The sequence below is a fragment of the Electrona antarctica genome, assembly GCF_951216825.1.
Source record: "Electrona antarctica genome assembly, chromosome: 19".
NCBI classification, from domain to species: Eukaryota; Metazoa; Chordata; class Actinopteri; order Myctophiformes; family Myctophidae; genus Electrona; species Electrona antarctica.
The window spans coordinates 22966580-22992420 of NC_136800.1; the positions used below are offsets into that span (position 1 = coordinate 22966580).

At 44.0% G+C, this 25841-nt stretch overlaps 1 protein-coding gene across 2 annotated transcripts in view; it reads left to right on the plus strand.

The window, feature by feature from the left end:
- LOC306912494 (guanine nucleotide-binding protein G(olf) subunit alpha) overlaps positions 1 to 25841 on the plus strand; it is an 84202-nt gene that overhangs the window by 34935 nt on the left and 23426 nt on the right. The gene's annotated exons all lie outside the window — the stretch shown is intronic.

Below are 25841 nucleotides of genomic sequence, written 5' to 3' on the forward strand. Positions count from 1 at the left end.
AAAGTTAAAGAAGCACTGTCAATAGAACAGGGTTCTCAAAGTGGGTCCCGTGGCACCCTAAGGTGCCGTGACGCAAGTCCAGGGGTGCCACAGAACACTTTGATGGCTTACTTATTTACTTAGACCCTAGTCTATACTTATTCTCTCAAGTCTTTGGAAAGATGTACATATTTATATTATGTCATATGATAATAGATGTAACGTGCTATGAAGTAACAGGGGTGCCTTGCGGCAACACAGTGTGTGAACCACTGTACTGGACTAGTGGCACAAAACATTTTCAGATGGGGGTCCAGTCGCGGCCAATACATTATTTTGGGGGACCTTGCCTGACACAAAAAGGTTTGTGAACTAAAACGGCACAAAACCCAACAACATGCCACCATGGTGTACTGCATGGGTGCCCACACCTTTTTTTCTTTTTTTACTTTAGAGCTATTTTCAAAATGACCAGCTCAACAAGACCTACCCACAAACAAAATAGTTCAAAAATAGTTCAAAAATGTACCTGAAGGGGCTTTGGAATAGCGGCGCTGGCATTACATATAAGACTGGAATGGGAAATAGACGGGGGGAAATGGAATTGGTAGTTCTCTTTTTTGTTTTCCTTTTTTGTAACTTTGTAATGCTACTGACGTTTGTGTGCAACACTCTTGAAAACAAAGTATTGCATTGTGGCTGTGGGTTTGAGCTGACAGGCCCTTTTTTATGTCAATCAATCAAGCCACCTTAATTCAAGTTGGCAGATACCAAAAATAGTTTTTTCATACCTGAACTATATATTCTTAGGAGCATGTCATATGGTCTATCTAGTACCTGCACAGCCTTTGTGATCTACTAATATATCGTGATCTACCTTTTGGGTGCCCCTGGTGTACTGGTTGTACTGGTTATACACATCAGACCCCCCAACTGCGCTCTTGCTTGCGTGAAAAAGGAAGTTTGGATATGCAAAGTGAGTCACTGATTACCGCGCGTACGTCCTCTCCTGCTGCTTCCTCTCTCTGAGTCACCTCTGGATTGTGATGTAAATATGATGAGGGCACCATGAATTTAGTAGTCGTTTGTTTACCACCACAATGTTTATGGGACAAATGTTCATATCCCGTTCATTCTGCCCATTGTCGTTTCCCCCCTCCCCTTTCTTTGGCTGAGAGATAAATAGAACATGGACATATTTAATACCAATTTCTTTCCCATGTTGCTCACTAGAATCTTTTAGCTATTGTACCTATCATTGTCACACAGGATGAAACTTGATAAAAGTGGAGCACATGCGCACGCACGCACGCACGCACGCACGCACGCACACACACCAACCATTCCGAAGGTCGGCCATCTTTATCTCATTAATTCATTAATAAAAGCACACATTATCAGTGACTTGGAATATAAACTCTGTGGACGTTGGGTTAAGGGCATCCACGCCATGCATGTGGATTTCAAGTTTTATTTAATTTCAAGTGAACCTGTAACCATGTGACAATAACCCTCGGATCAGGAGCATTATACCAAATTAATCACACCTGTGGGTGCCGACGTCACTCTATAAGTGCGTCCCACACCCACACACTCTTCCTCTTTTCTTCATCCTGGTCAGTAAGAGCTTATACCAGCTTGTGATTTTGACTATCATTCCTCATTGTACTGGATGCCTGCTCTGAGCTGCCTTCTCTGTGGCACCCCCTTGGTGTACCGTGAGGCTGTATCATCATATATGTTGTTTATTGCAGGCGACGATTGTGTTCGTCGCGTGTGATACACATAACTCACGTTCCCGTTGGTGACAGCTGTGCGCTCGTTGCGCGTGAGCGTGAGTCGTGAGATATACTCACATTCCTATTTGGTAAGTGTGTATTGTGTATGTTTTCTCCCTGCAAGTATAGCATAGCCTACACTGGCAGCACTCCACACAGCACTGGAGCGGCTTCTGTTAGCCTGGCTCTGCTGTAGTTTACACTGTCGGCTACGACCGTCTTCTTCTTTGTTGGTATGCATATTGGCCTCCCGCATCTTGGACAGTGCGCTGTCGCCACCTATGGAGTGTTGTTGCAGTCAGGCTTTGCCTTGTTTAGAGGTTTTTTGTTACTGATTTTCTTGCATTTGAAGTGGTCAAACTGGCAATAGAATACATATTCAGAAGCATCTTCCATCAACATGAAAGGGATTCTTTTTCCACCGAAAAAATACTTTTAGTTACTCCACTGCGCCCTCTACCGATATTGCCAAGAGAAAACCCTCATACAGAATATTTTTCCTCCGGTGAAAAAAAATCCCTTTCTGGCCAAAAAGTACCGTTTATACGTGTGGTGGGGGGCTCAGAGTGCTTCCACTAAGGAAAGTAGGCTTTCTAATGATACACCCCGCCTTTGTATTGGTGAGAAGCAAAAACGTTATTTTTATTTACGCTAAAGACGAGAGGCTGGTCTGACATTTATGCGAGCCCCGGAAGTCATCGGTAACATTGCTCTAAATGCAACTGCATTAGAGCTATGGACCAGAGCTAGGTTAGGTGGTCGGATGGTTTGGAACACAAACAACGTTTTGACATTTTCAAGCGAAGAGATCTCCCTTTATTGCACCTGCTGACGGATATAACTCTCACATGGAAAACATTCCATGGTGTTTCTGTTCATTCACTAATAAAGTCTGGCCGGCGGCCATCCCAGAGTGCATTGCATGATGTGAATTCTTGGAATTCAAAAGGTGAGAATTCTTCCGTGTTGTCTCAGCTGGGCCTCCGCAGGAAGGCTCTGTTACTTACGCAGCCCCCACTTCCTGTATCATCATTTACACAACAGAAGAAGAAGAGAGCTGACAAGTTGCGTTTCTAAACTCTTGTCATATTAAGAACGGTGGGTGCATGCGGGTGAGCTTGTAGATCTGCCGTTTTTCAAAATATTCATACGTTTGAAAACTTCTGCACAATGACTACTTTTACCTTTTGTATGTTAACTACATTTTGATGTCCATTATGTATTCTGGACTTTTACTTATATAGAATATTTCTATACTGTGAGTACTTTTTCCACCACTGGCTGTTTCATAAGACACCTTTTCTGCTCTGCGTAAACCGAGTGTGTGTGGGAGAATACCAACGAACTCTCCTCAAAACACGCTGGTATTCCTAAACGTAACCTAAGTAAACTATGCTTAAACGGTTAAACCTAACCTTATTCCTAATCTTTACCTCAGTAAAACTGTGCCAAAACCTAACCCTATTCCTATCCCAGTAAAGCTATGCATAGCCCTAAACTTATTTCTAACCTTTTTCTCAGTTAAACAAAATAAAGAATACAAGGACCGCCGCACCAAGCGGTCGCCGGTCGGTGTGACGTCGGTGGAAAAAGCACATCTATTTAGCTCACAGCACGTCACATTGCGTCGTGTTGTGAGCTTATTGCGACCAAAGGTCGCAATTAATATTGCAATTAATATTGGCCATATTGATTGTCATCAATATTGGCCAGCAAATGCAGCAACTCTACATCTGACCTCAAACCCTTAGATCTCCATATATGGATATAGGTCAGAACATGTTCTGACATTCCATATGTTGATCCTTCCCCATCCATCCTTCCTCTTTGATGTCTCCCTTTTGACTTATACCTGTCCATTCAAATTTCAAACTCTAGACGGGCCTGCCCCAAAGTTATTAGTGCAGCCACGCCCAGCAGCCGGCAAAAACTAGATTTCTCAACAGGCACGAAAATGAAGGCCCGGCCCTACCTAGGCCTTCATCAAACCCTGTACACTCAAGAGAATAGGGACTTTAAGCAACGGCGGTTTTCAGGACGACTCCACTAGGCGGAAGTACGGCTGCTATGACGCAATCGCCGTAGCAGTCAAAATCGTTAAGCAAACAGCCGTCGGCGACGGGTTCCCACCGCTTTTTGGTTCCCATGGTGACGACGCATCTATGCAGCATGTGTCAAACATAAACACAGACATAAAAAAGAACACCCCGTCACGCGTCTGCTAACTTGCCGATAACTTGCCGATAACTTGCTTCTTACATGCGCTGGACATGATCAGCAGTGGAAAGGGAAAGGTGCTGGAGCAATCTGTGTTATTCTAAAACAGTTTTTTTTTAATGTTTATTTATTTGGGCAGTTCAGGTTATACAATACACATGAGTCATTCAATTATCGTGTCGCCCCCTTTTTTTTAAAGACAGACAAAAATATATCACCTACATTCAATACATATATAAAAAAAAAAAAAATCAAAACAAAACAATAAAGTAGAAATAAAGGGAAAAAAATGATCATTGGTTATTTTTGTATTAGTTCATTAGAGAAATACATCAGCTATACAAAGACACATCAAGCGTTTCCTTGTAATGTTTCAAAACAACATCAGTTATAGTCAGACAAACCAGCACGCAACCTCGCCCTTTTGGGTGAGGTCGTGTGCACGCATCCGCATCTCATGTCTTTTTGAGTACGGCAGTACCGCTGGGTGACCTAAAGTGGCACTGTTGAGCAGCCTAAAGGGCTACAATACAGCTGTTGAGCTTCACACTGACCTATAACAATAGCACAGTACAGTACACACACACACACACACACACACACACACACACACAGCCTGAACCGCTCAGTTCACACGGGTGTGATTTAGTTTTGGCTGATTCTACACTTGGTTGCATACTGAAAATAACTCACTGCTATTTTCAGAGCACAACACCCGAGCGCAACCATATATATTTAGTTTTAGTTTTAGTCATCAGAGCTTAGTTTTTATTTAGATTTCTTTTTTGCTTTTTGTTGGGTGGAAAAAGTTGACGAACATTTTTCATAGTTTTATTCGCCGAAATCAACACTGATCTACAGCATGTTTTTAAACGTAACGTTATCCCGTGTTTGACGGTTTAAATGTGTCTTTAGGTCAAGCATGTGTGACATCATAAGGACATACTGGAGGCCTTGCGAGCTGGCTGGCCAATCAGGGCTTGTATTGTAGAGGAAGTTGGTCTTGGTCGTAGCTTGTTAGATTTTGCTAGTTTGGGGATTTGAATCCTGAAATGTATCAGTTTTGGACCGTGTGTGTGTGTGTGTGTGTGTGTGTGTGTGTGTGTGTGTGTGTGTGTGTGTGTGTGTGTGTGTGTGTGTGTGTGTGTGTGTGTGTGTGTGTGTGTGTGTGTGTGTGTGTGTGTGTGTGTGTGTGTGTGTGTGTGTGTGTGTGTGTGTGTGTGTGTGTGTGTGTGTGTGTGTGTGTGTGTGTGTGTGTGTGTGTGTGTGTGTGTGTGTGTGTGTGTGTGTGTGTGCGCGTCCTTAAAATAGTGTTTGTTTCCGGTTGTGCCACTATCAAATCATACCAAAAGAAGTTCAACTATGTCATTGTGCAATGATTTTGTGCTGTCCATCACAGCCTCAGACAGATAGACATAAGAATTCTTCCCTTTGTCTCAGCTGGGCTCTGGGCTCTCTCCCCCCAACACGCACGCACGCACGCACGAACACATACACACAGACACACACACACACACACACACACTATACACACTTCCTGTACCATCATTTAGACCACTGTTCCCCAAAGGATACATGTCTGGGTCAAGGACCCATTTTTATAGGTCAGTAAAGTAAATATCCCCTTTTTTAATACAAATTTGGGTACTTATTTCAAAAGATTTTGAAAATGTTAAAAAAAAAGAAGAAGAAAAGAATCAAAGACATGAAACATAAAACAGACATATTAAAAAAAGAAATCTTAAGAAGTTGTGAAAATAGCCAATCTGCAAGCTCACATGCCCTGATCTTGTAGATTGACTATTTCTTCACTAGCCTGGGTCCCCTGATTCCACTAGAATTACATTTTGTTACTAGTTACTAGTTACTAGTTATTCACACTAACCACTTATAGGCCATTTGTATGTAGTTACTTTACTTCACTGCTGAGTAGCCCCATTGGACAAAGGGACTGGAAATAAGTATAGGCAGATTGCAAGCGCTTGTTGTGCCAAAGAGTACATCTGTATTGATGCCCTGGAATCCTGTCCAGTCATCGATTGTCCCTCTGCATTGCACATTTATATGTTTTTTACGCGGACAGATATGTATCTATGCGTTGTTGATTGATTAGGAGCTATTTCCGGCCATGGCAGGCTCGTTCCATTGCCATGCCATGGACTTGTTCACAGCAAAACCAACCCGCAGGACCTGAACATGGCGTTTCATGTATTGAATATCATGTTCAAACTCTTGTTCAAAGGCTGTAAGAAAAGTTGTGCCTTTTCTGATTGTTGAAATTGGGTCTTCCAGTTCATTTTTTCCCGTATTAAAATAGTCTTTAGACTATTTTAATATGGGACATTGGACTGGCTGGAACATGCAGTCACCCCTGAATCAGACACCTTTAGGCTATCCATTCTTACATAACTCCTGGGCCCGCCGTTAGCTTATATTTTTTACGTCTCTGTGGCAATTCTTTGTTATAGTCCCCCCCAAGTCTAACGTAACACAATCCACAACAATGTTATTTTTAGCCATAGAAGGTGATTGTCACGCTGTTGGATGGTGGCTGGGGTTGGTGTGAGAGTGTCCCTGTGTTCAGTGGCTCAGCGGCGGAGCTCAGCTTCCCCGGTGGTGAGAGCTGTCCTCCATGTGGCTCTGAGCTCGCATAAAATGTATTTTTGTTGACAAAAACCAACTGAAGTTTTAGTCGACTAAAATCGTATGATATTTAGTCGACTAAAACCAGGCTAACACTAAAACAGTTCAGATGACTAAAATATGTCTAAAACTAAATGAAGTTTTATTCCAAAGACTATGACTAAACTAAAATGGAACTTTGCCGCTCTGGGCATATCTGAAGCTGCTTGGCCATAGAGCTAAAAGGCTCATCTATAGTTAGTCGTACCACAGTGTGGCAAACTAGACGTAGCCAGTGGTTCCTAAACAGTGGGCCAGGACCCATTTGTGGGTCGCGGATGCATCTTTATGGGTCCATTTATCTACTTTTGTATCCTACATTTTGTTTATAATTATTATTATTTCAAAACATTCAATTTCAATAAACATTCCCAAAAATAATCTAAATTTGTCACAAATTAAAAACTGCATAACTACACATAAAAACTAAGCTATGATGACTAAATATTTGTTTGACGAATTTTGTCAACAAATAGAAACTAGAGAGATCCAGTAGAATTAAAGACAAGTCATTTTATGCTTGGTTGTAGCGCGACGCTATTTTCAGCATGCCACCAAGTGTAAAATCTGCCATTATGACACCATCAAGGCACCGCCAATTTCGTCGACTAAATTAACTAGAATTAGTTGACTAAAATCTTACGCATTTAGTTAACAAAAACTAGACTAAAGGTAAAACATTTCAGATGACTAAAATGTGACTAAAAACTAAGTGTATTCCAAAGCCTATGACTAAAACTAAATCAAAATTTGCTATCAAAATCAATACAACGCACAGGCTCGCGAGGGGTTAATGTCTTCAAAAAAGGTCATTTTGGGCCCAGGGCCATGACCGTGCCTTAAAAGTAATCAGGAAATCTCAAGAAGAGTCAACAATCGAGAGGAGCTTATTTGTCACTCACTCATTCTCTCACTCGTACAGGTGCAAGCAGCAGGGCATGTTCCGCAAGACCGTGCTTAACAGCAACCGAATATACACAAGATAATAAATGGAGAGATAGCACTGGATGAAACTAAAACAATAAAAAAAGAGATACTGTAGATAAGAAATAAGATAGACACGCACTCTAACCGTCGTTAAAAAACCTCTTAGCAGATTTTGTTTTGGGGCTGGGGGGGGGGGGGGGTATTTAGTGCAAGTAACAGTGTGAGCCAAACACTGGTGATTTACAGATTAAAAGACGCAGGTGGGGAAAAAACTCCTCCTTGAACCCTCACTGTCACAAACAATCCATTACTGGGGTGGTGTTGACCCTACTCAAACACCTGCTGCCGTATCCTAAAAAACATACAGGTGAACCGCAATCTCATTTCAATCTCCTGATTGAAATGCACAGAGGCAGTGTTCTGTGTGGAACGCCCCAAGGTTCTAAAATGTAACCTTGGGGTGTTCTAACAAGTTCTAACAAGTTATAGGGGAGGGTACAAGTGTTATAGAGCATTTTGCAGATAGTAGTCTCCACTTCCGCTTTATATTTTACTCATGATAGAGCTTCCGTTGCTCCAGACTGTATGCCGGAAGCATTTGAAAAAATCACACCCGTGTGAACTGAGTGGTGTAGGGTTTTATATAGCATGATCAGCTGTGGTCTGACGTAATGTCTGACGTAATGAAATAAGGTAAGGTATTATGTAGCCTGATCAGCTCTGATCTGACGTAATGAAATCACACCCGGATGTGATTTCACAACTGGCTTTTTCTGTGCAGAGAAAATGACCATGGTTGCTACGGTCATCCAGTTCACCCGGGTGTGATTTAATTACGTCAGAAATTATTTTGAACATAGCAACCATGCTCATTTTTTTCTGCACACAAAAGCCAGTTGTAGGAGTGGTTTACACCACTCAAAAAAGAGGACAGACACTGACAGTCTGGCAACACAAGACTATGCAGATAGACTCCTTTCATGCCATCAGGACGGTTTTATTTGAGAGTTAAATATCATCTCTCTCTCTCTCTTTGGGTAGAATCTGGGCAGGAGAGTTGAGGAGTGGAAGGATGAAGGTGAACCAGCGGATGAGCAGCTGCACAGAGCTTCACTTAGCAAGTTAGCATCTCCAATGTTTAAAAAGAATATTGTGGAGTCTAGGGACGGGATCTAGCTGAGGACCATTTAGCCCACTGTTTCCCAAACAGTGGATCGGGATCCGTCTTTGGGCTCGGGGGCCATGGCGGGACCCATCTTTGGGGCTTGTAGATCTGATATTTTGTTATTATTTTGTGTCCCGGGCAAACGTCTAACTTCTCGCGTGGGTCTCGAGCTAAAACTTTTTTTTTTTTTAAATATATGTTTATTGGTAGCAGGTTTCAACAATTTAAGTTTAGTTTGAACATACAATTTCTTTCCATTTTCTTTATCCCTCCCCCCACAGTTATCGTCATCATTAAAACAATATTAAAAAAATAACATGAATAATTGAGTACAGACACACAAAAACAACAACAAAAAAGTCCAGTCCAATCAAACAACCATGCACATTTGACCAAGTGTAAACAATAGGACACAAAAAAATAATTTAAACACAGATGACAAAAACAATATAAATAACAAAAAACAAAAATAAAATAAAATAATTACAATTATGAGTTGGGTTATTCGAGTTCAAGAGATAGTCACAAGTTATGTTAGAAAAGATTGCGTTGAATCGGAATGTTGTCATACATCACCCTCTATAATTGATATACTCCTTTATAACAATTCTATCATTATGAGAAAGCAAAAACAAACACATAGTAGGCCTATTGACTCAATTAGTCTGTCGGAAGTACTCTCAGATTCTCAAAATAGGTAATAAATGGTTGCCAGCTAGAAAATAAATTCTGTTGAACCTCTAATTGTAAACTTTATTTTTTCCAATTTTAAAAACCCCATAATATCCTTAAGCCACATAGCTATAGAAGGAGGAGTTGGGGATTTCCATCCCAACAATATTCTACGTCTTGCTATCAGTGTGGCAAATGCCACCATATTAGACTGTTTCTGGATTAGAAGTTCAAAATCTGATGGTACCCCAAAAATAGCTATGTATCTGGGGTGACGGCTCCAAACGAACCTCAAATATATCAGACAAAATCTCAATTTTTTTAGTCCAATAGTATACCAGCTTGGGGCAAGACCAGAACATGTGTGTGGGATTAGCTGGTGAGCGAGCACACATCACATTTATCATCAATTCCAGGATATATTGTGGCAAGGTTAGATTTGCAGTAATGAAGTCCATGAAAGACTTTGAATTGAATAAGGCCTAGTCTAGCACATGATGTTGATGTGTTGACTCGATCAATGAGCTAAAACTTTTGACGCGTCAGTGCCAAGCACACAGACATGGTCGTGTTTGCCCCTGGCTAGTGGTAGCTCTGGCCTATAGCGCTAGAAGGCGTTCTTTTTAACGCTATGTTACTTTTCAGCCGCTGACCGGCCCGGCACGCCCGCACACCTCCGGTAGCGCAGCCTCTGTACAGTGGTTCTCGAACTTTCATAAAAAATGTCAAGCCCCGGCCCCTATAACTCTTGACAGTGTACAAATGGAACCAAATGGACCCGTAACACACCCATGCGGAGGCATTTGGAACCCACTGGTGTAGCAGAGTGTTTCCAGTGAGCCAACATACACAATTGCAGCACACTGACTTTCATTAGCATCGGTAACACCTGTGAAGGAAGTTGGAAGAGTTATTTCCAAAATGGCGTATGTGCATAGTTCCCATATTAGATCCCAGCAGTGACTGCCTCCCCTTCGCTGACCCTCTCAGCTTTTTCAACTGTCTATAAATAATTAATTAAGTAAGTGAGTAAGTAAGAACTAAATGACATGCAAACAGTAGGCGATGGCCCACTCTACTTTCACTTGGGAGGAAGCGGATCAGAAATGGCTGGGATGGATGGGGTTTGGTGGCAGAGGGATGTGGTTGTCCAGATGTCAGACGGGTCAGCTGGATGTGGGTCATATGATTTGGATTGGGATGTGTGAGCTGACCAATAGACAGTAGAATGAGTTTTGGCCTGGGCTGAGCAGGAGGCATGGCATTAATAGAAGCTGTAGCTGTCTGGGGTCACAGAGGAGGTCGGGGAATGACGACACGCAGAATAGGGGCTTGGATGCATGTAGAATGGGCTAGACCACGGATTCTCATACACTGGATGCATATAGAATAGGCTAGAAATTATGCTCGAAACGTTTTCACGTCAAGGACCCCCAAATTGATATGCGTTTAGCTGCGGACTGCCATCTAGAAATGAAAGAATAAAATCACTTTTAACAATTTTCTAAAATGTTCAGAATAATAGCAGATGTACAAGCTTGTAGATCTGCTATTTTTGAATAATGGGATAATGGTTAAAATGGTTGTAATCCTATATTAACAATATATATCACCCGACTTTTGTTTTATATGTTTAATTCGCCGTTTTTGATAACTTTTAAGACATACATGGTTTTCCTCAGACAACCCGTGATACTTCACACGTTTGGATCACGTGACGTGACAGGAAAAAACCCACTGATGCTCGATTCGCAGGGCTTCTGGGAAATAGAGGCACAATGCAAAGTCTATGCTGGGTAATGGCCGCATCCATCTTGCTCTGTTCTCCGTTGTTGTTTGGGATCGTGGTGGTATGTTTTAAATTCCTTACTTGTACTCGTCGTAACAGAATATCTGTACATTGCAGTATTGACACTTTTTTTTTTAATATATATTTTTATTAGGTTTTTTCCATTTTAAAATACAAGACATACATGACCACAAACAAAACATAGGAAATAAAACAAGAGACAAAACGAAACAGTAAACAGAACAAGCGGAAACAAAACAAAACAGACCCTCACAAGTATCCACCCACCCTCACCCTCCCATGCCCCGGGGGAAACAGAATAAGTTACTGAGTTTGAGATTCATGCGTTCAAATAATTAAGATTAAATGCTAGCAATAGTGGAAGCAATGTAAAGAAAATAAAGTATTGACACTTTTACTTGAGTAAAAGGAATGTGAGTACTTCTTCCACCACTGTTAAAAACACACCAGGAAACACCAGGAAACACCAGGAGATCAAGCACTGGGAATATACGTGAGGAAATCAAGCACTATGAATATACACCAGGATATTAATAAGAATACAAGAATAAAATAATAATCAAATAAAAAAACGATATAGACACAGGACTGACGGGACTTGGACTCTTTCATTTCATACATTTGTATCTAAACTCTGAGCCCGAAATTAACACATGGCGATTGACAGAGCCGTGCCGGTGAACAGAATTAACCCATTCAAACTGTGAAAGCATCTGTGTCATTTTAGATTTGAACTGAGGGCATTATTTTATACTTTGGCCAATCGGCACTACGAGCCTGTACTAACGGCAGGATTTGAATTCACTGTTGCTCCACTTAACCCGTTGAGACCTGAGAGCAGATTCTACAAAAATGTCTTCTAAATCCTCAGTCGTGCTCAAACGTTTTCATGTCTAGGACCCCCAGAATGATCTGTATTTGGCCGCCGACCGCCATCTGAAAACCAGGGACAAAGAAGCAAAGATATAGGCCAGAGCTACAAGATTTGAGTGAAAACATTTGCTGTGAAAGAATTCAAAGATTTGCACACATTTTCAAGATTTTCCAAAAAATAGCAGATCTACAAGCTCGTAGTGTGGCACAAGTGCCACGTTATGAGCTTGTATATTTGCTTTTTTTCAACAGCTAAGGTTTAAAAATAATGGTTAAAAGTGGCCACTTTGTGGTTGACATACAAGTCATACAGTGTCGAGAGACTCGGTATATTGTGAGCTTGCAGATTGACTATTTTCAAACAACCGAAATGAATATACAGTAGAGATGTTCTTCTACAAAGTAACTAGTGACTAAAGTTGTCAAATAAATGTAGCGGTGTAAAAAGTACAATATTTGGATCCGAGATGTAGTGGAGTAGAAGTAAAAGTACTGAAAATTGGAAGTACAAATACCTCAAAATTGTACTCGAGTACAGTGCTTGAGTAAATGCACTGAGTTACTTTCCACCACTGGTTCCAGGGATGGCATGGGGCATGGGGCTGGGGATGGGGGTGCAGTCGGTGGTGGTCACGGGACTGTGTCACCGGCCTGGGGGTCAGCAGTGACACAGTCATCTGGGGCAGTAACGCACAAAGAAAGGCCCACATTGTCAGCCGGGCCACGGCCCCCCGAAGGGCCTGGAGAAACAGAGGGGCTACGCTTCGCAAACACTGGCCCTCCTCAGTGAGGAGGCTCTTCTGTTCATGGAAGAGCCGGGGAGAGAGAGAGAGAGAGAGAGAGAGAGAGATAGATATTTATACACCGGCAGCGTGTCACCGCTGGCTCTCCCTCTCTGTCACCCAATTTCTCCTTGATTTGTTCAAGAGTTAGCCAGTCAGTGCAGTACACGCAGGGTGGCCTGGCCTGCTTGGGTGCTAGAGAGAGTGGCCGGGGTGTCGGAGGTTCCAATAGAGAGAGTGGCCGGGGTGTCGGAGGTTCCACCACCACGGAAGGCATTAATGTCCAAAATGTTATACTTACAATTTTCACCTATAAAGATGTCATGTCCAAAATACAGATGCCATGTTGAAAAGTTGAAGTCACTGTGGACAAGAGCATCGGCTACATGTCTGAAACACGTCATGTGAAATGAGAAGGATCAGCTAGTTCAGACTAGCCAGTATTTCACACATCTTTGCATTGATTTATTTTTTTAAAGATTTGTTTTAGGCTTTTTTGGGGGCTTTTTCTGCCTTTATTGATGAGTAACAGGACAGGAAATGGGGAGAGAGACGGGGGGAAGACACGCGGCAAGGCCGTCGGGATCAGGACTCGAACCCGCGGCACGCCGTCAGGCTGGCTCAGCAGCCTAGGTGCCCAGACGGTTGAGCTAACCTCGAACACGCAACACGCTGTGGCATGCGCCTGGACCACTAGGCCACCAGGCGCCACCTTTGCATTGATTTTGAGTTCATGATCTAAGTTTTTGGTGCCCATTCTGTGTGGTCAATGTAAAATAACCTGCTTTGCCTACGTACATGAAATTCAAACGAGCCGGCCGTCTAGTGTTATCGGTGTTCCCGTTTCAGAACCTCAGTGTGTGTGTGTGTGTGTGTGTGTGCGTGCGTGTGTGCGTGCGTGCGTGCGTGCGTGCGCGCGTGTGCGCGAGCGCACCGTTTTGAAGTGTTGTTGAGCCTTAATAGACTTTTTTGTTTGGCTCCAGATTAACAAAAACCTTTGTGTCACTTGCGGAAATCAGATGACCTGCCGTCAGCTGACTGAGGAATATTCAAAGGAGGCACTATGTGTGTGTGTCTGTGTCTGTGTGTGTGTGTGTGTGTGTGTGTGTGTGTGTGTGTGTGTGTGTGTATGTGTGTGCGTGTGTGCGTGCGTGCGTGCGTGCGTGCACATTATTACATGCGTACGCATGTAATAATGTGCTTGTGTGTAACTGTATGACTTTGAAAGTGTCCATGCGTTCATATTTGTCTGCGTGCGTGTGTGTTGTGTTGTGTTGTTTTTGCGCTGTAGAATCTGATCCACTGGGAGACCAATAAGACTTCTTCTGCACAAACCACTGTCCTTTAGGTTATTTCAACTCCCTGTGGGACTATAATACACACACACACACACACGCACACGCACACACACACACACACACACACACACACACACACACACACACACACACACACACACACACACACACACACACACACACACTCTTTTCCTGCATCTCTCTCTCTCTCTCTCTCTCTCTCTCTCTGCCAGAATGGTACAACACAGTAGAATCCAGAGTGTTGAAGTGGGACTCCACCAATATTTAACATCAAATTGTGTCATTCTGTCAGTGAGGATAGTGTTAAAATGTGACTTAAAACACTTTGGGCTATTGTTTTAAGTGTTTGATAACACTGATGACAGGCCAAAATGTTCACTTCCGGTTCATTTCCAGTTGTATCAGTCTCCTGCTAGCCTAGTATCATTCAGACGTTGGCGAAGAGCGCCATCTATCGTAAACCACTCAAAAAACCATAGGATGCAATATTGCGTGCTTGGCAGTCACGCATTGGATTTGATGCGACATAATGTCAGTCAATGTGTTAGGGCAACCGGTTAGGACACGGTTCCCCAATACTACACTACAAAATAAAACAAAATGTAATATTTTAAAAAGGTTTAAAGAAATCACACCTTCAATTAAATTCAATTAAAAACTTTTCCAGTGTTTATACTTTTCCAAAGTATTTCATAAATAACATTTTAAAAATCTAATTTTCTTAAAACAATACATAAATAATAGTTGTTATACATAAAATAACTTGTGAGCTTGTAGATCTGTTGTTTTCACTAGTTTGTGTCCCGGGGCAAACGTCTTAGTTTGACTTGTGGGTCTCGAGCTCTGGAAATCGCTGGTTCTGTTTTAACGATCCGCTCGCTTGCATTTGTGAATGGCTAGGAGCCTAAAGCTGCCCGGCATACCACGCTACTTTATAATGGCTAGGAGCCTAAAGCTGCCCGGCATACCACGCTACTTTATAATGGCTAGGAGCCTAAAGCTGCCCGGCATACCACACTACTTTATAATGGCTAGGAGCCTAAAGCTGCCCTGCATACCACACTACTTTATAATGGCTAGGAGCCTAAAGCTGCCCGGCATACCACGCTACTTTATAATGGCTAGGAGCCTAAAGCTGCCCGGCATACCACGCTACTTTATAATGGCTAGGAGCCTAAAGCTGCCCGGCATACCACGCTACTTTATAATGGCTAGGAGCCTAAAGCTGCCCGGCATACCACACTACTTTATAATGGCTAGGAGCCTAAAGCTGCCCTGCATACCACACTACTTTATAATGGCTAGGAGCCTAAAGCTGCCCTGCATACCACGCTACTTTATAATGGCTAGGAGCCTAAAGCTGCCCGGCATACCACGCTACTTTATAATGGCTAGGAGCCTAAAGCTGCCCGGCATACCACGCTACTTTATAATGGCTAGGAGCCTAAAGCTGCCCGGCATACCACACTACTTTATAATGGCTAGGAGCCTAAAGCTGCCCGGCATACCACGCTACTTTATAATGGCTAGGAGCCTAAAGCTGCCCGGCATACCACGCTACTTGTCACAAGATTAGCTAACATTGCCAAAGTGTTTGTATTTTGTATCCAGAGACCAGAGGGCCTGTGAGGTTGTGTGACAACTTGAACCCAGTTGAGTCAATGAGTTGAGTCACAGGCTGACAACAACCCAACATGGCTGCGTGCGTGCGTGTGCGTGTATGTGTGTGTGTGTGTGTGTGTGTGTGTGTGTGTGTGTGTGTGTGTGTGTGTGTGTGTGTGTGTGTGTGTGCCATAGATGTAGTGGTGGAAAAAAGTACTCTTTTTTTAGTTTAAGTATCAATACCGCAATGTAGAAATATATGTTACAAGTAAAAGTATGGAATTCAAAATGTACTTGAGTGAAAGTACAAAAGTATTGGCATCTTCTGAATGTACTTAAAAGTACCAAAAGTAGAAAGTACTCATTGTGCAGAATGTCTCATTTACGATTTGTCCCATTTATGTGTCGACACATTGTGAGCTTATAGATCCGCTGTTTTCAAATGGCCGAAATGTATATAGAGCTGAAGTGGTTCATGTATGTTTTGTAATAATCAAAATAAATAATCAAAATAATAATAAAATATCTAAAAAGTAACTAAAGTTTTCAAGTAATTGTGGTGGAGTAAAAGTACAATATTTGCCTCTGAGATGTAGTGGAATAGAAGTAACAGAAAGTACAGAAAATTGGAAATACTCCAGTAAAGTAAAAGAAATACCTCAAAAGTGTACTCAAGTAAATACGATACACGTATACGACCTATGTGGAAAATAACCCAAGCTTGTAGACCGGAGCATTTTTTTTTGCTATTTTCGACATTGAGCATTTTGTGAATAATCAAAGTTCAAACTCAATAAGGCTGCTTTGCTGTGTCTGTCTGGGCCAAATGAACAGAACTGCCCTGATCCTTTTTGGACAGATAATTTCATAACCTTCATAACATTTGCCGTTTTCTTTTCTTTTTTTACTCCTGTTTCAAACATAATTGGTTCGACAAGCCTGAAAATGAAAATGCTAGTTGGATTATATTCACGTTGAGCGTTAGTCACGAGCCTCGTCGTACCACTGATCTGTAATCACAACGGTGATGAAAAAAAACAAAAAAAACGGGGCGGAAAATAAGATTTCATGTTACCCGCTTTGAGGAGAAGCTGAGATTTCGGCTATAAATAGAATTCCTTTAAAAAAAAAAGAAAGAATTTGGGTTAAAATTGTGCCGCGACCATTTTAAAGGGAGAGAGAGAGAGAGAGAGAGAGAGGGAGAGAGGGAGAGAGAGAGAGAGAGAGAGGGAGAGAGAGAGAGAGAGAGAGAGAGAGAGAGAGAGAGAGAGAGAGAGAGAGAGAGAGAGAGAGAGAGAGAGAGGGAGGGAGAGAGAGGGAGGGAGAGGGAGGGAGAGAGAGAGAGAGAGAGAGAGAGAGAGAGGAATAAGGCTGCCGGTGAATGGCGGATATCTGTGAGCCTGTAACTGTGTGCCCACACACACACACGCACACGCATGCACACACACACTTCCAGCCAGCAGTGTAAAGGCACAGACCACTGGAGGACAGGAGTGGCACTGCAGGTTCCCTGCTCAGAGATTGTGGCATGCATGGTCGTTCATAGCACACACACACACACACACACACACACACACACACACACACACACACACACACACACACACACACACACACACACACACACACACACAGTCACACACACACACTCACACACACAGCTCTCTCCCCTTTGCTACCCTCCCCGTGCTCTCTCTCTCGCTCTCTCTCTCTCCCTCCCTCTCCCAAGTAAAGCCCCCCTCCTTTCTGCTCTCCCTCGCTCCCTTTTCTTTCCTCCCCTCCTCCCCCCCCCCCCCCCCCCCCCCCCCCCCTTAGAGCTTATGTAAACTAGCTGTGGAGCCAGGGCAAGCTGAGGCTATTTTTAGCCCGGGCACTGCAGAGCAGAAAGTGGCTGTGTGGGTCACGTGTGCACAGCTGAATCAAAGGGAGTATCCCAGCACTGCGCTGTAAACAAAGGAAGGTCAGTGGCAGAAGGTGAGACACAAAACGCCTCTTTGTGGGAGTTTTTTTCTCTCTCTCCCTTCTTCTTCTTCTTTTTTTTCTCTCTTTTTTTTACTCCTCCTCTCCCTGTGGCGTGTACGTGTGCGTGCACGGCCGCATTTTAGCCCTGCGTCCTCTCGCATCTGTCTCTCACTCTCTCTCTCTCTCTCTCTCTCTCTCTCTCTCCGGCAAACGATTCGCTGACATAGAAACGCATCGGCGTGAGCACATGCACCGACTGCATGCAATACACCCATTTCCTCTAGTTGGCCAGATACGTAGCGTGCACACACACACACACACACACACACACACACACACACACACACACACACACACACACGCACACACACACACACACACGCACACACACACACACACACACACACACACAGAGCAGCCGTTTCGTTTTCCCACCACCGGCTCTGCTGTAGACGGGGAGGTGGGGGGGGGGGGGGGGGGGGCATGAGACTTGATAAAAAAAGGGTTTCTTCTTTTCTCTCTTCTCTTTTTTTCTTCTTTCCTTTTTTGCGACACGAGGAGACATTTTGCTGTCTAATCATGAGAAGGAGGACTCCCAGCCACAGCCAGCCCTCCACTTCCTCCCTGTTGCTGCCTAGCCTAGCCGGGCCTATCAGCACGCAGCCTAGCCTAGCCGGGCCTATCAGCACGCAGCCTATAGCCTAGCCGGACCTATCAGCACGCAGCCTAGCCTAGCCGGGCCTATCAGCACGCAGCCTAGCCTAGCCGGGCCTATCAGCACGCAGCCTGTTGCTGCCTAGCCTAGCCGGGCCTATCAGCACGCAGCCAACAACACACCAAGGCATGCTAAATCCATCAAACAGCACATGACCTGTTTCTGTTAGCCCCCACCGCCCCACCCCAGCCCCCACATGCATAAACAGTACGGCACGGATCCCACATTTGATGAAATGGTGCACTGTCAAGATATGATTCACTACGGAACTGACATAACTACTGTCCACACGGCCTCTATACTGTTAGCCGCTGGAGTACAAGCAGTACCTCTTGGTTATGCTAGTCATGCTGTCATCGGGATCATTCTGATGGGAGTCAAATGTATTATAGCAAAATGCTACCCGGGGGACCCGGGGGGTGGTGGTGGTGATGGTGGGGGGTCTCTGTACTACTACATCACATGAGATTCTTTAAGAGTTTTTCTCAGTGTAGTTAGCTCAGGTTGTTTAGCCTCTTCCTGTGGGCCCAGCAGCCAGCCAGCCACACCCTGGGCCAAAGGCCATGCTGGTCCACCTCCACTGGTCAAACAAGCCTCAACTTTCACCTCACGTGGAATGTGGTTGGAGGGGGGAGGGGGGGCACAGGGGGTCTATTTTTAGAAAACCTTTTTATTTTGCCCTCACAAGCACTTTGTTTACTGAGACAGTTTGAACTGTTGGTTGTATCATCAGGGCCCCGGCCTGATGACACAGTGGTTTTAGCTTTAGCAGGCTATAGCTAGCTGTACATTTTGGACTTGAGTTCAGTGCTTTGAGACACGCGGGCCTTTTGAGACATTTTGTTTTGAGTGGCAGTTATGTAACCTAGCTGTTTTAGAAGCACGGTCCCCCCCCCCCCCCCCCCAGACACACACACACACACACACACACACACACACACACACACACACACACACACACACACACACACACACACACACACACACACACACACACACACACACACACATACAAATAGGTCCAGGAACCAATGTAAAACCCAGAGGCTGCAGGGCCAAATTGTCATAAGTAGTACTGGGGACTCCTGAATGGCTGCCCTCCCTCCCACACCCTCCTGTCTAGTGAAATATATCAATTCTATCAATTTAACTCATTCGTCGCAGAGATCGTCTTTTGACGCCTTTACCTACTTGAGCCCTCGAGATCGTATTTGGACATCTTTTTGAATATAATTGATATTGACACACACACACACACACACACACACACACACACACACACACACACACACACACACACACACACACACACACACACACACACACACACACACAGTTACGTGCATACATACGGTAGTACAGATAGCACTACCGCCGATGCAGGATTGTGGTGTGTGTGTGTGTGTGTGCGTGTGCGTGTGCGTGTGTGTGTGTGTGTGTGTGTGTGTGTGCGCGTGTGCGTGTGCGCGTGGGTGCGCAGAAGGATGACCAGGCTAGTGTATGGGAGAGTCTGAGGATGGAAGGTTACAAGTACTGCCTGGCCTAGGATATGAGTGAGCGAGAGAGAGAAAGAGAGAGAGAGAGACAGAGAGAGACAGAGAGAGAGAGACAGAGAGAGAGAGAGAGAGAGCATATCGACCGACTGGGGTTGCCATGGGAACCCAGCTGCTAAAAGCAGGCAGGGTCAGTGTGGAAGAGAGCTTCTGCAAAGGGGAGCGAATGGATGCCACCTGGAGGCCAGCCTCTGTACTACACAAACAGGCAGCACACACTCAGCCAGTGGCGGTGGGCAGTCAGTCTGGCCTGCTAGAGCAATATTTGAACTACATGTTACCCCCCAAAATAATAATCATATCTGAAGTGCATGGGGACCCCCCAAAATAATCATGAACTGAGGACCCCCCAAAATAATCATATCTGAACTGCATGGAGACCCCCCCAAATAATCATATCTGAACTGCATGGAGACCCCCTAAAATAATCATGAAATGAGGACCCCCCACTCTGACAGGCACTTGGAGATTGTAGCCATTACATGTACATTGACTCGGTTCCACAGATAGTGTGAAAATAGCCGATCTACAAGCTCGCACTGCGAGATGTGAGACCCCCCCTCCAAAAAAACTAAAATGGGGATACCGACCCATAGTATTGGAACCACTGTGCTAGTGTGTCTCTTCCCCCTAGCCCTCCACCTCCCCCTCCGTCTCTCTCTCTCCCTCTCTTTCTCTCTGTCTGTCTCTCTCTCTCTCTCTCTCTCTCTCTCTCTCTCTCTCTCTCTCTCTCTCTGGCTCTCTCTAGCTTTGACGACATTTCATTCAGAGAATTGACGGCGTCATGTGACCGTGACCCAGCACAGTAACGGGAAGACAAGCCAAGTCCAAGTAGACGCTGACAAAATCCAGAGGATGTCACCATGGGCCTATGTAGCAGGCAGCCCAGTGAGCTGTCATAGGCCTATGTAGCAGGCAGCCCAGTGAGCTGTCATAGGCCTATGTAGCAGTCAGCCCAGTGAGCTGTCATAGGCCTATGTAGCAGGCAGCTGTCATAGGCCTATGTAGCAGGCAGCCCAGTGAGCTGTCATAGGCCTATGTAGCAGGCAGCCCAGTGAGCTGTCATAGGCTTATGTAGCAGGCAGCCCAGTGAGCTGTCATAGGCCTATGTAGCAGGCAGCCCAGTGAGCTGTCATAGGCCTATGTAGCAGGCAGCCCAGTGAGCTGTCATAGGCCTATGTAGCAGGCAGCTATCATAAGGCCTATGTAGCAGGCAGCTATCATAAGGCCTATGTAGCAGGCATCTCTCATAAGGCCTATGTAGCAGGCAGCTGTCATAAGGCCTATGTAGGAGGCAGTCCAGTGAGCTGTCATAGGCCTATGTAGCAGGCAGCTATCATAAGGCCTATGTAGCAGGCAGCTATCATAAGGCCTATGTAGCAGGCAGCTATCATAAGGCCTATGTAGCAGGCAGCTGTCATAAGGCCTATGTAGCAGGCAGCTATCATAAGGCCTATGTAGCAGGCAGCTATCATAAGGCCTATGTAGGAGGCAGCTATCATAAGGCCTATGTAGCAGGCAGCTATCATAAGGCCTATGTAGCAGGCAGCTATCATAAGGCCTATGTAGCAGGCAGCTCTCATAAGGCCTATGTAGCAGGCAGCTATCATAAGGCCTATGTAGCAGGCAGCTATCATAAGGCCTATGTAGCAGGCAGCTATCATAAGGCCTATGTAGCAGGCAGCTATCATAAGGCCAATGTAGGAGGCAGTCCAGTGAGCTGTGATAGGCCTATGTAGCAGGCAGCTGTCATAAGGCCTATGTAGCAGGCAGCTGTCATAAGGCCAATGTAGGAGGCAGTCCAGTGAGCTGTCATAGGCCTATGTAGCAGGCAGCTGTCATAAGGCCTATGTAGCAGGCAGCTGTCATAAGGCCTATGTAGGAAGCAGTCCAGTGAGCCCATCATCCTGATGGAAGAATGTTGTCCATCAATCTATCTTACCCGTCAACTGTCATTGTTTTATTTATTTTATACATTTTTTACCAGCAGAGTCAATATGCTAGTCTGACGAGAATTCTGATTGGCTGCCTCGTCTCTACGCAACCAGACACTTTTAATATGCCATCGTCTAAACGGTCGCACGAGCAGTGCCACCGCCATGATACCTCAGAATTATTTAGGCTAACTTATTTCAGCATAACAGTGCAGCGCAGCAAAACAGTGACACCCACTGATTTAATAACACATAGTAACACATTTGAGTCTAGGTCGAGACACTGTAACCCCGGACCCCCACGCAGACTACCGCGGTCCCCCATTTCTTCAAATACATTCCTTCCTTCAATAAAACGCCGTCCCCCTATTAATTACCGTGGGTGCCGTTGAATTAAGCAATTAAAAATACTCCTTTTTTTATTAGCCGGTTATTTTTTATTTTTAAAGTGAGCGTTACGGTACCTTGGCTCCTGTCTGCCTGTCAGCTGTCACATCAGCGTGCAGATGCCGGGCTCGTGCACAACACATTGAACACAACAACAAAGTGAACAAACTACACGTTGAAATGACATCTACCCTTAGACAGTGAGTAATGGAGGCAAGCTGTTTTACGCGTTGTGAGCTTGTAGATCAGCCTTTTTTGCAACGAACGAGACTGCACGTTAGTTGTTGCTTAAGCGACAGTCTGCTGTTTTCAACCTGAAGACACAAAGGGACAACCCAGATAGAGCTTTGAGCAACCAAAAGAGCTTCACTCTAAGTTCTTCTGACTTGTTGAAGTCTCTCTCTCTCTCTCTGTCTGTCTCTCATTGTGAATGTACCCCTTTGAGGTTATAATTGGCTTGAGTTAAATTGATCACTGTTGCACTGTTCATATAAGCTGCATTGATATTATTAGAGGACATAGCCTACCATATATTTTATTTTATTTGTATTATTTGCAGCTGAACTTGTCATTAGCCTAACTGTAGGCCTAGATACAGATATTTGAAAGTTAAATGGATGTGTTGATTTACATTTCATAGCACAATTCTGGAGATAAGGCAGCCGCTGGTAATTAACTGATAGTGAAATTGTAGATCTGCTATTTTCAAAAGATTTGTATACATTTGAATCTTCAATCTTCTTTTACTTTTGATAGTTTAAGTAATATTTTGATGCCAATACTATGTACTTACTCAAGTACATTTTGAATTCTGAACATTTACTTCTAACTTGTAACAGAGTATTTCTATAGTGCAGTATTGATGCTTTTACTTAAAGGAGCATTCAGTGATTTGAGTGATTTGGAAAACCACCCAGTCCGCCCCGGTAACAAAATGTGCACATGCACGCTCTACAGTGGGGGGAAGTGCAACAGGCCAACAGCATGTGCATCATGGCCCGCCCCCACTCGATCATGATTGGAGGAAGGCCCCTCTCATCCTGATTGGATGAAGGCTTTGCCACCCGCCACCAAAACTGAAACTAGGGTTTTTTGACCCCAGGGGCTCACTGGGGACAGGGAGGAACTCCTTATATGGTCAGCACACTCTATAGTAGGGAGGATTATCCAGAAAAAAAGAAAAAATAAGTGATATTTAGATTAAGTCAAATCACTGAATATACCTTTAAGTAAAAACCTTTGAGTACTTTTTCCATCACTGGAGTTATGCAATCCGACGTGGAGGATACTGTGTAAACTCCCACACCGTCTGATATTGCTTATTGGTTATTGGCATTTGATTAGGGGGGAAACGTGGAAGAGCTCATTTTCACTGGGTCAGCGCTTCACTTCCAAACCGGAACAATCTATCAGCCATCAGTGCTGTGGCTGTTTTATGGGACGAGGGCTTTGGAAAACCCACTCAATAACTGCTGATTGGTCTATTTTTACCTGCATTTTCTTTAAATACCACCAGGCTTGCACACACAGTGGCTGACAGCTAATCTATTAATGTTGGGTTGGATTCTTTTTTTCACTCAGAGTTAAAGTGGATTTCTTTTTTTTTTTACTTCCATAGTATGAGAATGAACCCATTAAGACCTGGAAGGCATCAGTGTCACCTTAGCTTTTAAACAACCACTTTAACCATTATTTTAAACTTGAGCTATTCATTATAATTATAAAAATAGCAGACATACAAGCATGCGTTACAAGCATAGAAATGCTTCGAATATATAATGATATATTGTTTCACAGAAACGTTTTTAACTCATATCTTTTTGCTTCTGGGGGGTCCCTGGAACAACATATTTTCAGATAGGGGTCGGCGGCCGAATACATATAATTTGGGGTCCTTGTGACATGAAATAGATTGAGAACCACTGATACAGAAACAAGATTTTCAGAAAACTGTCTGTATGATTTAGAAGATATTTGTAGAATCTGGTCATGGTACGTCTGGTACGATGATGGCCTGAAAGTAGCTGATCTACGAGCTCAACGCCGCCGCGTTGCACTGCTCACGTGCTGCTGCTTCTGCTGTTGGGAGCTTGTAGATCTGTTATTTTTGGTGCGCCGAACGAACACCGTGGCTGCACAGAATATAAATTAAGAATTAGAGTTTGGGGTGGAGAGCTACCATAAGGGATTTGTGTCGGGCTTTCATGTGCGGTTTCATGCAAGGACACACACACACGCATGCACGCAGTACGCCTGCATGCACGCACGCGCACACACACACACACACGCACACGCACACACACACACACACACACACACACACACACACACCATCTCCTCAGTGTTGGCTCACACAGAATTCGGGGGACTTGGAGGAGACTATTTTAAGCAGCAGACCCGTAATGCAACGGTCGGTGGTTAGATGCTGTGCAGAGACGAAAAGGGCATTATGATGTATTTTTACAATTTTCATACAACACCTTTCAAAAAGCAGGAGTGGACGCGGCCTGGTGGTTGAGATAAAGCAGGCCACGTTGTGTTTACACAGGGTTCGCTTTGACTTTCAGGAGTGTCTCCGTTCCTGGCTCCTATATTTAGGAAGTGCCCACTGAGCCGGTGATAGATTGTAAGATCCGTCCCGCAAAGAGAGAGAGAGAGAGAGAGAGAGAGAGAGAGGAGGAGGAAAGGATGAAAGAAGGAAAGAAAGAGAGAGCAAGCACAGTGTTCTGTCTGGGTGGAGTTTAGATGAATAACCTCCCCAGGCAGGCCCAGATCTTTCCACCAGGTGAATAGGCTATGCACACTAGAATAACCCTTCCTACTTCCAGGCCCCTTCCCTACCTCTTCAAAGGTGTTACCGATGGTACTTGAAGGCTCTGTTCCATTTAGTGTACAGTGGTTCTCAAACCTTTTTATTTATTTCAAGGACCCCCTCAACTCTGAGAGTGTACAAATGTAACCAAATGGACCGTAAGGGTCCATTTGGGTCCATTTGCACAATAGCAGCACCCTGACTCTGTTTGATCATATTTTGTTTACCTCAAATGTTTTAGTGTTAGTCTAGTTTTAGTCAACTAAATATCATACGATTTTAGTCGACTAAATCTACAGTTGATTTTGTAAAATCAACTGAAAATAGCCGATCTGCAGATGTCAAGAGATCAACACCCGAGCGCAACCGAACATAAAATTAACTCTTCTCCACTATATATTTTAGTCTAGTTTGTATTTATTGACAAAGCTTTCAGTATATTTAGTCATATAGTTTTAGTTATCATTGCTTAGCTTTTAATACGTTTTCATCAGTGAAAAAATGTAGTCGACGAAATAAAATCGTCATAGTTTAAGTCAACTAAATCAACACTGACGACAAGTTTTAAAATGGCTGCAGCTGCTGTGCAGCGCACCAGAGGCTAAAGTGAGGGCGAGGATAGCAGGCCAGGCCGCTCAAAATATGGAAACTATCGATCAGGACTCTCTCTCT